The 15281-nt window shown below is 33.8% G+C and overlaps 1 long non-coding RNA gene across 1 annotated transcript in view; it reads left to right on the forward strand.

The window, feature by feature from the left end:
* Positions 1–4790: 4790 nt before the first annotated feature.
* The window catches only part of LOC111087653, a 16705-nt gene continuing 6214 nt past the window's right edge, over positions 4791–15281 (forward strand). The window contains exons 1-3 of the long non-coding RNA XR_002612315.1: positions 4791–4907; positions 11121–11123; positions 13127–13135. This is a non-coding gene — a long non-coding RNA (uncharacterized LOC111087653). The remainder of the gene's footprint in view (positions 4908–11120; positions 11124–13126; positions 13136–15281) is intronic.

Consider the following 15281-nt stretch of genomic DNA (forward strand, 5'->3'; position numbering starts at 1 on the left):
TGTGTGTGTGTGTGTATATATATATATATATATATATATATATACAATCAGAAACATACTGTTTACAAACTTCATGATTTTAAGATAAAATATTTAAACTTATGATAATATTTGAGCTGAGTAAAGGATAAGTGTATTAATATATTGATAAACTTATATTTTTAAAACTCAGAAAAGCTACTTCAATGGAATATTTGAATAATAAACTAATAATGTTACTTGTGCATTATGTTTAAATAAGTTTTAATATTATCAAAAATTCTGATAAATTATGTTCAGTATCTTTTGTTTAAGAACTAGAATTTATCTTTAATGATACTTACAGTAAGTTAGTTTATTATTATTATTTTTCTTTAAAAATTCAAGCAAAGTTAAAGAAACAGCTAGTTGTGCACAGAAGGCCTTAATTTTGAGTTTATACATGAAATGGGAAGGCACCAGCCAACAAATTGAGCATGATTCAGTGATTAGCATGGCAGGTAATATTCACATCCTGTTACCACACCCAGAAATATTGGGCAGTTGTTTGTTATAGTGAAGACAGTTAAATCCCACTATTCAGTCAGACAAGAATAGTTAAAGAGTTGGCAGCAGGTGCTGTTGATTGTTCACAGTCAGGGCACACTAACCTGTTGTTCAATTTACCAGTACTTTGAAAAGTTTCATTGACTCTTTGATTTCAATTTATTGCAACTGAACCACAATTATATTCTATTATCTTTAGGCAAATATTGTTGAATACATTTACTTTGGCTTTGAATTAATAAAATTTAAATTTAAAAGTGTAAAAATTCAAAATTAAGTAACAATTTGTTGTGTAAATAAATTTACTGCCCATAAACATATTGTTGCGTCAGCGAGGTCACGTGACTAGTATCACGCCACGTTTTCTAGAAATATCCTGTTCCTTCAAGAATGCCCTAGCATTTACTAGATATGTGTTAGTCTTGTATATATAAGACGTTCACAACGTGACGGGACAACAAGGTAATGAGTAATTGAACTGCAGTCAGAGAGAATATTGTTAAGCACGTGAGAAATTCGTTGAAAATTATAGCGTTTGTTACAGAGCGACTGTTGAAATTAAGTGTATCGTAAAGTTGTATTCGGAAAGAATAAACCAGTTTTATTTAAAAAAGGACTTTTGTCGCATAAGTTTCGTCGGAACGAATTTACGGAAAATTAATTAACAAACGGAGACGTAACAATACTATACTGTGCAGTTAATCTTACTATTAACAAAATCTCCATTGAATTACTTATTTGCATTCATAAGTTTTAGAGGTTATGTATGCCTATCTTGAATCGTATTTAACGTGTTTCTTCGTGTTTTTGTGGCATTTTCAGATAAAAACAAAATGTTCGATAAGTATCAAACAAGCAAACCCGCAAATAACAGCAGATTCTACCAAGAAATATAGGGAGTGTTCTGAAGTTGATAACTTGATTGAGTTTTAAGTTGCATGAGAAATAAACAGATTATACACATTTGAATAGCACTGAGACAATCTTTATTTAGATACAACATTAAAAAACAATGTGCGTACCTAGACGATCATTTCTTCTGGATCAGTAAACATTTCACCAGCTCTCAGTATCTTAAGATGAATCTCTACTACGATAGTCACGATCAAAGCCAAGTGAAACTGAACAAAGAAATCGTTCCTGGATTCAGAATGTTAACTTGCTTTCTTTGCCCAATGAATGGCATCACTTCGTGACCTCTGTTCGTTAACAACATTAGTCGGACTTTCAGCTTCAATCAACGTCACAATCTACCAGCAAAGGATATTTCAGCGCTAATCTGTTCAACCTGAATTCTATACACAATACTGAAATGTCTCTGTGGGATAGGGGGGAGGGGGAGAAAACGTTACCTACTTGAGAAGAAAGGGTAAAGAAGCTAGAACAAAATAATGTTAGTAACTCTGGACCACCATGGAAGGTAGGAATTAAATAAACAATAATTTGGAATAATCCTATATTATAACTATAGAAGGTAAGACACTTATGATATGCCTGCATATCACATGTTTACTACATACAATTTAAAGCACTTGAATACAACACCTCTTTCTGTATTATGTTCAAGCTCTATGGTGGCACATTAGTAAATCTGAGAGCTTATAATGTCAAAAATTGGGTTTCGATTACCGCATTGAGCATAGTACAGAGAACTCATTGTGAATCTTTGAGCTTAGCAATAAACAAATGATTGTGTTCAATTATCATGATATCACAGGGACTCATATTACGAATCACAAACTTATTAAAACAATTACCATTAAATGGCCACTTATTTGAACTAATACATACTGAAGTGTCATCAGTAAACAAATATGAGATAATTTTATAACGTCATTCTTTCTTTAGTGGGTTCTCTTAAATCATCTGTTGAAAATAATTAGAAGTACAGTCTGTGTAACAGTAACAAATTGGTTTAGTGCCTCCTTAACATTTCTACAAGTTTATACATGTTCTAACTTACGGGCCTAAGTTTACAAATGATGTTCAAGAAGAAAGACTTATGTACAAGTAAACTTACTTGTAAATTTTCACGGATGGCTGATAGAGCAGCTGATTATATGCAATAACTAACACTGATACAAATACTTCACGCTTAAAAACAACTGATTACTCAATACTCATTCACTATTCACCCCTCCTAAACTAACTGCCTAATCGTATTTATATCTGTAGGGTTGTTTCTAGATACTTTGCAAAGCCTCTCGATCACTAATATTACCAAATATTTTAGAAATTGCTTTATCTTAACGTTATACACCCATATCTGGCATCTAAATTACAACATTAAAAGTATAACTTACAACACTGCCTCTTTCCAGGATTGTGAAGTCTCCTAATTCAAAAACTAAAACATTACACTAAACTATCTATTCACCAAGTACTGTGATATACAAATAGGTTGGCATCTTGTGTCTTGTTGTCATTGAACGTCCTTTCACTGTGGAAGCTCTTCGTGAGTTGGTGGTCGAGTGCATCTGCTGACGATCCTTTGGAAGTAGTTTTGACAATAACTCTAGGTTCATCCACAGACTGATGTTTCACCACCAAGTTCTTCTCTGGATTTAACCAGTTAGCTGTTCTCTCACAGTGAATGACTTTTGGCTTCGATTTCCTATCCTCCAAACACCAATTTAACTTTGGGGTTTGTTCTCTCTTGTGATAACTGTTCAGCCATACCATGTCACGTGGATAAAATCCAGTTTTATCAAGGTTTACATCATAACTGCCTTTAATTTTATCACAAACTGGTTTAAGTCTTCCCTGGGTAAAGACAAGTAACGTATCTTTATTATTCATTTCCACAAGAGTTATTCCAATACCAATTCCTCAGGATATCCTGAGTGTTTGGCTCCACTACAATACAGTCACTATATGAAGAATTATCGCTAATAACTCCTGATATGAATATGTCATTTGGTGGTGCATTGACCACCATCCCTGTTTCCACTGGAGTTCAACCTCTTGTATAGTAATTTCAATGTAGTGCACAAAATATGAAGCTAGCCAAACCTCACATCCATGTCTCTGCATAAAGTCAGCTCCAAATATGCATTCTTGTTAATTATACACACACTGTGAGTTACAAAGAAGTTTCCTACATAAGGGAAATTTCCAACTTTCCTATTGCTAGAGCTTTATGTTCACCTGATGTTCACATTAATCGCTCTTCTTTCTTCATCTCTGTAGGTAAGTTTCCATATCTTTTTAACAAATCTGGTCAAATAGCTGTAGCTGTAGAATTAGTGACAATCAACCTACTTAAAAGTTTCATTCAATAAGTCCGTGGACTATTTTCTTCAAATAACGAATTTGTTTTCTCATTTGGGACATAACTTGTATTATCAGTTAAAATCCGATGAATTTCTACTTTTTTGGTATCTAGTTAGCTATGTGTTTTTCTTTTGACCTGGAATAATTGGAAAATAATTCGAAGTTCAGTCCATGTAACGATAACAAATTAATTTATTTTTCCTTAATTTTTACAACCTTATACAGGTTTTAATTTGTCGGCCTATATTTACAAATACGCTCAAAAGGAAATACTATGCAAAAGTAAACTTGCCCGTGAAATTTCGAGGCTAATAGATCATGTAATTTAATATACGCGATAAGTAACGTTTATTCAATTACTTCACGCTTAAAAATAATTGATTACTCAATACTTTCACTATTTACCACTCCTGAACTGTTTATTTATATCTGCAACCTAATTTTTAAATACTTCGTAAAATATCTCGATCACTAATATTCCAGAATATTCTAGGACTTTCTAGATCTTAACATCATGTGCCCTCTAGCTAACATGTAGATTACTACATTAAAAATATAGCTTACAACAATTTCACTCATCCATGTGATCACATATATGTAGATTGTTTGATAAGTGCTACAAAACCAACCACCAGATGGCAAGGCTCAAATTTAATTATGCTTGTAAAGGTAGGGAATGAGCCATTTCAGCGATAGACATAATCGTTGCTTCGCTTGCCTTCCTAATTATCTATCTATCTATTCATTTATATTTGCATTTATTTATTTAACTACATATATCCACAATGATATGTACTTTATATACAGACTGTTATAACTACTTGTATCTTGAGTGTCATATAATTACTTCATATCCACAGATATGTACTTTATATACAGACTGCTATAACCACTTGTGTCTTGAGTGTCATATAATTACTTCATATCCACAATGATATGTACTTTATATACAGACTGCTATAACTACTTGTGTCTTGAGTGTCATATAATTACTTCATATCCACATTGACGTGCACTTTATAAACATACTAGCATCACTGTTTGTATTCTGAATGTCATATAATTACTTCATATCCACAATGATATGTACTTTATATACAGACTGTAATGTCACTATTTTCGTGAAGAAAAATGCAATAAAGGAATATTGAAATGTGTATTTATGAACAGAACTCAGATAATGTCGTAGGACATTTCCACTTAACTATTTATCATAATCATAAATGCCAAGTGTCGGTCGGTCACACTCGATTTCTCCGAATTTCGGGAGTTACACGAGTCCAACACGAGTATTGGTCCAACATATTTGCAGCACCATTATATGTTTGCCTACAAAGACCAGAAAGGGGTAGATTAAGGTGCAGTAAGATATCAATGGAAACCTGTTGTTGAAGACATTTCATAGAGACCTACAACTTATTTATGTGGCATCAGATCATGATGCCACACAGTGACGGCAGCTTGACTCTTATTCAGTACCAGATATATCTTGTGTTACATCAATTATCACTGAATATTGCAGCAGAGGCAGATAACTTATTTGCTTTGCAATATATCTCACAAAGGAGTTGCCCAGGATCTCATTTTTAATTTTATGGCATGTATAATCTTTGTTGTGTGTCAACCAAATTCATAGTTTAAGACCATCCTTTGACCTCAGCATCTGGCCTTTTCCTTATGTCCTTTAAAAGCCAACTGTTGAAATACTACAAAAATACACTGTGCTTACAATCTTCAATAAGTAAGATTTTGCCTCCTGTTGCTATGATGCCAAAACACTTGAGAGCTGAATGTCTACTGGTATTGCCTTCTGAACATAAGCTGTCACTACTACCTTATGCAATTGACAATCAGCATGCTTTGCAAACCTTTCTAGGGCTTTTTTTCCAATTTCTAAATCGTGAGAATACAAACGAGAGGTCTACATTTGAACTACATATCCTGAAACTGGAGAGTCCTATTTGTAAACTTTTGATCTATAATGAACCTTGGGTTTGGCTCATGTGGGATTTTTCCGAGGTCATCTCTTTCTCACCTTCCTAACTCTGTGGCTTCTGCCTCAAATGCCTCTGTGCTGGGCAGATATTGATGTTCTGCTGATAATTCTCTTTCATCATCACTAACCTCCTTGCCTACACATTCTCTCTTTCTCTCTGGCATTGTTGCTCACATCTGCCTGCACGTTCTCCTACAATAAACATGACAGCAAAAATACCATACTCGAGTACCACAGGTAACCCCTTGACACCTCTTTCTAACTCATCTCAGAAATAGGAATTTTTACTTTACATACAGGCATGTAAAACTGAATGAAATAATAGCGGTAATAATAATATAATTAATAATAATAATAAGAGGAAGAATACAATTTTATTGAGAGACTTCTTGAAATAGCTTTATCAACTCTATTTGAAATTACGATATTGCTGTCTAGGTTAAATCGTTTTTTATCGTGAAAGATGTGGACACATTATACAATAGAAGTGGTATAAAATTAAAGTTTTATCATGTCCAAACCACAATTACCTGGTATGTTTCATACTTTTATAAAGGATAATAATGTTCTGATATTTATGCTTTGTTTGCAAGTTTATCTTATCAAAAACAATTCAGTTAACGTTAAATTGCACTGCTTTGCTTGGAAAAAATGCCTTATGTCCATTTTTTCCCCTTTTTGTTGCTTTTGATATTGGTGATAACTTCTTTAAATGAAAAATACACATTTAGTTTCTAAGATGGATAACTCTTGGTTTACAATTTTGGGTCCCCCAGTGGCTTAGCGGTATGTCTGCGAACGCTAGAAAACTGGGTTTCGATATCCGTAGTGGGTAGAGCACAGATAGCCCATTCTGTAGCTTTGTGCTTAACTTCAAACAAACCAACCAACAAATACTATTTTGGTGGACCAAGTTATTAGCTTGTCTGAGTTCCTAGTTGCATATACATTTCGTCTCATCCTATTATTGTGCTTTCCACTTTATTGAGATTATGTATAACTCCAGGCATAAGACTTTCCAAAGTTCAAGAAATAATAGTAAATTTATTTATTTACATTCACAGCAGTCGCACACATGTAAATCTTTCTTTTGTATAACAAATCAAACAATAAGTTTTCGACAATAACTTTTTAAATTTATACCTTTATTCTTTTAATATTTTATTCCTTTATGTCTTAATGCCTTAATGATCAAAACTCTGTATTTGCTTCCTGACTGTAAACAAACTTTAACTACACTGAATTGCAAGACAACAAACTCATAACCAAAACTAAGGCTATATGGCACTGTTGTCTTGAAAAATAAACAAAAATAAGAATACAAACATTTATCTTCAAAACAACTAGAATTCAGCTCTTACAGTAAGATTTATTATCAGTTTTAAAATGGCCTCAATTCTTTGTTTCACACTGACAGTATGGATAACAACTTTTTACAATTAGATCCTATTGTTCATACAAATATTATTTAAGGCTTACAGCATTGAATTCATCGACATAATCTATCTACCTTTACTGGTATTCCAAAACCATACATTTAGCTCCCTAGACGTACAATTCTTGCTTCTCCTTCTTCAGCTGCCAGTGACCAACTGCCTTTCTGTTTTAAACACTTCACACAAACTGTGCCAAGACTGAGGGAACTGCTATGTTGCATGAGTAACATGGTCCTAGTTGAAGACTTCGTTTGACCTGACAACTGGTTTTACGTAAAATTAACCGAGAGTAAAATATTTAAGCTTATAAATAACATATCTTTCAAAAAGTGGAGGGACGATTTGCCACACTTCAAAGAGTGTGTGGGACATGACCCCCCCCCCCCCGTAACGTTGTGTCCATGAAACGATTATATGTTTTCGTGACAGCCGGTTGCAGAAACAGAATTTAGCTGCTGTGTTTATGTTATTTCCCAGAGTCTGGAAGGGTCACCTGTTTTAACTACTCACACTCCATACTGTAGTGTGTTGTCTGTCCAGTCAGCAGACACTAAAATGACGTCACATAAGAGATGCTTAACGTTGTAATTTGTACTGTCGTAATATCAGTACAACGTGAACATGCCATGAACCACGAGAAGAATTATACACTCTGTAGAATGGCATATGAAATTCAAAAGCAGGAATCACAAATATGTGTTACTCTTAATTGTGGCTTTATTTACTCATGAAACAGAACATTTTCAGGGACCTTGCGGAAGTACATATAGTTTTTAGCTCCTGTTTGTTTGTTTGTTTGTAATTAAGCACAAAGCTACACAATAGGCTATCTGTGCTCTGCCCACCACGGGTATCGAAACCCGGATTCTAGCGTTATAAATCCGCAGACATACCGCTGTGCCACTGGGGGGCTTTTAGCTCCTGTGGTTAGTATTCATCATTCGGTAAACATAGTGAATTATTCGTTTGTTAGATGTTATAATGTAATTTGTCTTGCAGTGAACGGTGTCTATTTAAAACCGTTTTCATTCATTACTTTCTCCGTTAAATGAAAGAAAGAAAAAGAAATAGAACACAATAAAACAGGAAATAATACTGATTACACAGACATCAAAACACGCGATATTATGTCGTGCGGCTAAAACAACCTGCAGGACATATTGTGTGTTATTAACAGGAGTGATAATTTAAAAATTTTCTCACTTTCTGTAGCTTGGACTGTGGTAATACAAACTGTCGCACATTTTCAATAGATGTGCTCAACTAGACCCTTACTTCACATACCAAATTTCAAGTCAGTCCATTACGAATTACATGAGATATAAAATCTCCAATTTTGATTGACTTTCTTCTTTTTTCTTCGCATCGAAAGTATGGAAACTTTATTTGATAGAAAACCATACTTAACTTTCACTGATTTTTCAAATTTGGTTCACTGATAGATCTTTACAACTTACAATTAGGTGTCAAATTTGGTCTACATATAAGCCACATGTACAAACTTATCCAACAAAAACTGCTTAATTTTGACCAAAATGTTTGCGCATGCCTAGGCAAAACAGTTACGTGCGCTATCGGTCTATTTGTTTTACTACAGCTTCACCTAAGAGTAAAAGTGGATCGTGTTTAGTTTTTTGTCATTCAGATTTAAAACGGCTGATTGAGAGCAGCAAAACTATAGGGTGAAAGTACGTGCAGATACATAAGTATTGGTTAGGCCAAGCAAACTAGATTAACAGTTTCTAGCTCAAGTTTTGGAAAAAATCATACGGATAGACGGTTATTATTCATTGCCAACTTTTAAGCACGAATTTGCTAAATTTCATGAAATTCTCTCAATTTAAGAGCGTTTAGCGTCTGTTGATATTAGCTTAAGCAATTAGGGTAAATAATGATGCTTAATACAGCTGTATCGAGTGCATGCGGGTGATGATAAGAAACTGTTAATCTAGTTTTCATGTCGTTACTATAAAGGAAGCTATTAACGCTATTTTGGACAGGAAAAACTACCACCATATATTTTAAAGAATCTGGTTGATTTTTAAAGTTTAGGTCTGTTCCGAATAATAGAATTGCGATCCTAAAGCTAATGTTGGTTACTATCGAGTGTCACTTTCTTACTTGTGGTTTGTTGGTGTGTATTGACAAAAAGTTATGATATCCAATCAAAAACACTGTAAGTGAGAAAAAAAGGTGCGGCCAAAAAAGGATTGAGTTCGTTAGCAACCTGTCTGCTTCGTTATCGGGATTTTGGTGTTGATAGACCAGGGAGGGTCAGGTTCAATAAGACCTCTTCCTCCTTCAGCGCTGTGGTTTAGGAGCAGGTGAATGTTTATGTCGGTGTGACAGGGATTCGAATCCGCGACCCTCATATTACCAGTCGAACGCCCTAACCATCAGGTCGGGTTAACAAGATTCAGGCTACAAGGGAAACACATTAATTAGTTAATCTGGTAGTATGTGAATATGATTTTCAGGAATAGAGAAGGTAACCAAGTTTAACTGAGTGAAACACTAGGTTTCGTGTGTAGCAACTTGAAGGTCAAGTAGCTTTAATATTAAACATAAACGTCGTTTTAATTAGAAATTACGGAATAACGAATTTCGCAGGACGCTTGGTGTACGTGACATTCGTTCAATTATTAAGCATAAATGGTTGCTTATAAGCTGAGTAGCAAAAACTCAAGTCTATTATTTGCTACGTCTCTAATTTTAACCTAATGGCCAGAGGGAAGGCAGCCAGTCAGCAACACTCTACCGTCTGCGCTAAAGAATTGAGTGTCACTCTTATAACAAACCCACAGATTAAAGTGCTTTAAATATTTTGTGGTGTCACATGGGTTCGAACCCCGGCTCGCCAGTTCCAAAATCCAGAGCTCTACCTCAGGGCTAAAGATGATAAAACAATCAAAATCAGAAACACCAGTATACAAATATATATATATATATATAAGTAAATATAAAGTTTAAAACGTTTACATACACATACACACACAAAAAAACAAAAAGAAAACGTTGACATAATATACCTAGTTGTTCAGACGAATAATTTTTTACCTTTGATTTTAGTTTAATACTGAAAGTCGACTAATGAAATAAAGCCATGTATTGATTCCCATAATTATGTTGGAACTACAACTTACGATGAATTTTAACTTGAATGGGTAAGTGCGGTGCTACATATGTTTGCGCTATGCTGAATTTTCTGTAAAAACAATGCTGGGTGTAAGCTAAAACATCAAATACGAATCAGAAATTGAGCAGTAATACACTACATTTCATGTGCCTTATAAAACATGTACGACTTATTCAGATTCTCTGAATATTAGTTGAGAGTATAGACCTTGTCAAGAACTTCTATTGTGTGTCAAAAGACTGAGATACATGCTTCCCGTCAAAAGTATGTACAGTTACCTGTTAATTACACTTTTTGTAAGATATTAATATTAGGTTTATTATATATATTAAATTACTGCATTCTTTACCTAGACCGTTAGGGTTTTTCGAGAATTAGAAGAGTGTATAATAGGCCTAATATCAATGTCTTACGACAAGTGTAATTAATTATAATCATGCTTCGTTAGCTTATAAAACGCATTCACAGTATAAAAATTGTTAATGAAATGGCAGCAGATTAGCAGCCGAAACACAATTTATAAACTAATTATTTCCTAGATTTAAAAAAGTAATTAAGTAACAATTCGACTCGTCTGTAAAGTCAGAAACCAATGAGAGCAGGTGAAAAGGACAACATGCAGCTGTTTATTGCCATATTGATACTGTAGTTAATCCTTTCAACAAGTAGACAGGCAATCAGAATTAAGTACTTTGTCTTTTGAATATGACCAATGAAAACATGGCACTTCTGATGAACCAATGATGAGACAGAGAACGTCACACGTGAATACAGGTTGCTTTAGTAAAATTTATCATATCATTGTTGTGCGTGTACGTATTAACAGACTTTCAAAATATAGTCCAACCATTTTTCAATTAACTTTACTTGCTGATTCGAACAAAGCCACTTCTTGTCTTTTCTAACTATTATTATCCCACACAATCTTAACGTTTCTCATCTGTCTCTTAGATAAAAACCTTCAGTTTTATAAAACCTTTTCGACAGCTATATTTCACTCTTTAACAACTGATGAAAAACACGCATATATACATATATATCCATGTATATTCATATGTATTTTTCAAAATGTTCATGCATACATGACGTCCTCGTAAACAAGATTAGAAAACTCACAAATTTGCAATACTCTTCTACTTAAAACAAGAGCTATATACTACAGCGATTGTTCAATACAGCTTATTCTTGCTTGACCATGTTCTTATACCACATCTCCTCTGGAGTGCAAGTCATACTTAAGTTTAGGGTTTGTGCAAACACATGTACAAGTTGACGTAGATAATCTAAGACAATGGACTAGCACTTTAAGAACTTTCAATCTGTCTTAACAGTGGGATACACCACGATACCTGTTTCGCAGAGTGATTGCTTTTTACTCCAACATCCAGAAGTTTGAAGCCCCAGCAATCAAGCGTGTCTTTGTGAATCAAGATTTTGTGTTACAATTTGTCCTCATGTGTTTGCCTTTCTTCCTTCGTTGTGTGTGTGTTTGATTTAAACTTTTTGGAATCTGCTACACGTAGTATTACCCGTATTTACCTGCTGTATTTGAATACGACACCCTTAAACTTCAAATAAACTCGTCTTTTTTTTTCTTTTCAGTTTGTTGTTAGATTGAGCTTATAAAATGTGTTCACGCTTTCATTCTTTGCAGCATAAAATCAATTCCTTACAAAATGTTCCAAAACAATAGCATTTTCATGAAGATATTACATGCACAAACTCGAAACTTTCTTAACAGTATACGTGAACAACGTTCAACAATTATCAGTTACAGTCAGTGCTTGAGTTGAGGCGGAAGGAACCGGGACGCCGTTCCAGTTGTTAACTTTGTTTATCAAATAGTTCCTATTATTAAACTACCCATTCGATTTACGCAGCATACGACTGCTGTTTGCAAACTGGATATCAAATCTGACCGTTCCACTTGTTATTTTTTTTACAACTCAAGCACTGGTTACAGTTTGCCTCTTTACTTTGACTTTCCATTTCCTTGGTTTACAAAGTATAATAAAAATTAAAGTCCTGAAACGTTTTTAGTAATAATTCAACGTCATATTGAAATTACAATTAGTTTTAAGTCGTTCTTTTAACTAACAGATTTCTTAATTCTTTGTGGCCCATAAATAGTTTATGCTTACAAGTGATGAAATATTTTCAACATGAAAGATATCCAATGCGACACATGGCTACACACCAGGTCTAGGCACAGCCATCCCTTTTTTACAATTGTTTGCCAGAGGGAGGGCAACCAATCAATATCACTCGCTGCCTATACAACTACTGTTATAATGCGCCTATTATCTGGAACTTGAGAATTATTTAACAGTATTTTATGGGCTCGGACCATTCCGCTCCTATCATAAAAATGTCTAAAAACACGCCACTTGTACATTAGAACTCAAGAATATTAAGTTTCATTCAAAATCGAGAATACCGTATTTTTCGGTGTACAAGACGCACTTTTTACCCCGAAATTTGATGTCAAAATCTGCTTGTGTCCTATACACCGAAGGTATGAATAATATATATGTACGTATACGATATACATAAGCCATGTGTAAATATATTTAAATAGGCATGCATAGTTTAGTACAATTGAATGTGTTATTTATAACAATAGTTTTTTTTTCTTTTAAAAACATAACTATTTATAATGCTCCCTAAATATTAAAAAAACAAATTACAGTGAAAGCAATGAAGATTTTGTAGGTTTTGAACCAAACTAAATAACGGTATTTTTTATTTTGATGTTTTGAGCACTTTTGTGTTTAGAACAATATATACTAATTTTAAAGTATCAAAGTGAATTATTGTTCAATAAAAATCTTTCAAATGCGACTGTAGCTTTTTTTTCCCTAAAACTTCTTCAATTTTTTTTTCTAACTATTGATTCTACAACCTGCTCACATTGTGAAACTACAAACCATCTCTTCTCAGTTACCACCTTTCAAGTCATGACAACTGGCCATTCAGACGTAAGACTTACCGATTAAAAAAAAAAGAAACACCCTTATTAAATATCCAGAACTAAATGCAACAAAATCGCTTCATGCTTACTTTAGTCCTTTATATAGGGTTTTTTTTTGTAACGTTGTTTGTTGCTACAGTTTATATTTTTATTCTGAAGATGGAATATGCCTATTTAGAAACGCCCAAATGTAAAAAAAGAAAAGAAAAAGTTATTCAATTGAAAATAAACATCTTTGAGCCTTCCATTTCTAACAGATTTTTGTCCAATGAACCTATCGCACAGACAAGGGACAGTTTAATTCTTCAAATGAACGTTTACGAACACACGTTTTGGTAAATGCTGAAAATTGTTTGTTTTGTTTGGTATTAAGCACAAAGCTACACAATGGGCTATCTGTGCTCTGCCCACCACGGATATCGAAACCCGGTTTCTAGCGTTGTAAGTCCGCAGACATACCGCTGTGCCAACGAAAAAAAAAAAACAGTAATGTTAAAACATAGTAGATTTCTCAAGGGATGCTCGCACAACAAATTAATTTGTTCAACGTCGGGACTTATTTATAAAGTATTTTTGCCACGGATAAAGTCAGTGTATTTTATATAATGGCTTCAATGTGCGATACAAACAAATCGTGCTTCAATCAACAAGATGCTATACAAAAATATAAAATGTCCAAAAGATGCTTTTCACGATCATAAATGTCTTGATATAACTACATGTGACACCTGAAAATATTCATAATTAACGTCCACAATCAATATTAGGAAGTCAATCTCCAATCCTTGTATTAAAATATACATTACCAATGGTACCATTTAATAAGAACGTATCGAATTAATCAACATATTACGTGGATAGTTTAAGTTGGTGAGGAATCTCTCACGCCACACACACAAGTGTCGTTTGTTTCATCCCAAAGCTAAATAGCGCCGTGTCTACCTCACCGATCAAATCCCGAAAGTTTGGCATTATAACCTCTCTAGCAGGAGTTCGTATGATTGCAAGAAACCTAATTGTTTTACAACACTTTTTTCAAAGTTGTACTCAAAACTTTAAAGTTATATATATATACATATAAAATATTTTCATTTTGCAACTTAAGCCATAATACTATCGGAACTAATAAACTTTATGATACATTTAACTTTTTCCAAAATACAGATATTTAACGCATACAAAATATCATTTTTATATAATTTGTGGTATTAATGTCATTGGACGTTCATTAATATTGTACAAATCTTAATTAATACTATATTTGCTTACAAACTCAAATCATATATAGAGTTGAATTTTAAAAAAGTATATTAGTTCAAAATGACTTTGGATTACAATGATCCTTCAGATTAGCACTAATTTGGTTTGGTAATTTTTGGTAAGTATTCTATACACATTATATAGGATTGTTTTTGAATTTCGTGCAAAGCTACACAAGAGCTATCTGCGCTAGCCATCCCTAATTTAGCAGTGCAAGACAAGATAGAAGGCAGCCAGTCATCACCTACTCTTTTATCAATGAATAGTGCAATTGACTGTTACATTATAACACCTCCATGGCTGGAAGGGCGAGCATGTTTGGTGGGCTGGGGATACGGACCCTCAACTCTAAGATAGTGAGTCAAGCGCCCTAACCACCTGGTCATGTCGGGCCAATAAGCATAAGTAGGGAAAAGTTACTAACACCCAAACAATGAATGCTAATAAGCTTCAAACTCGTATATAGAGAACATGTACAAAATGTACGGTGAGAGATAGTCAAACAATACACTAGTTAACAAGAATTCATTCATATTACACATTCTTTTATTCGAGTAAATTAACAGTGTGAGCCTTAAATTCGATGACGAGGAACCCACTTTGAGACTAATAATGGCTGGAGACGGCTTAAATGGGTAATGAAGAAAAACTTTAATATAAGTTTAACATGACAGCAAATGTACA

Source organism: Limulus polyphemus, unplaced genomic scaffold, assembly GCF_000517525.1.
Source record: "Limulus polyphemus unplaced genomic scaffold, Limulus_polyphemus-2.1.2 Scaffold2427, whole genome shotgun sequence".
NCBI classification, from domain to species: Eukaryota; Metazoa; Arthropoda; class Merostomata; order Xiphosura; family Limulidae; genus Limulus; species Limulus polyphemus.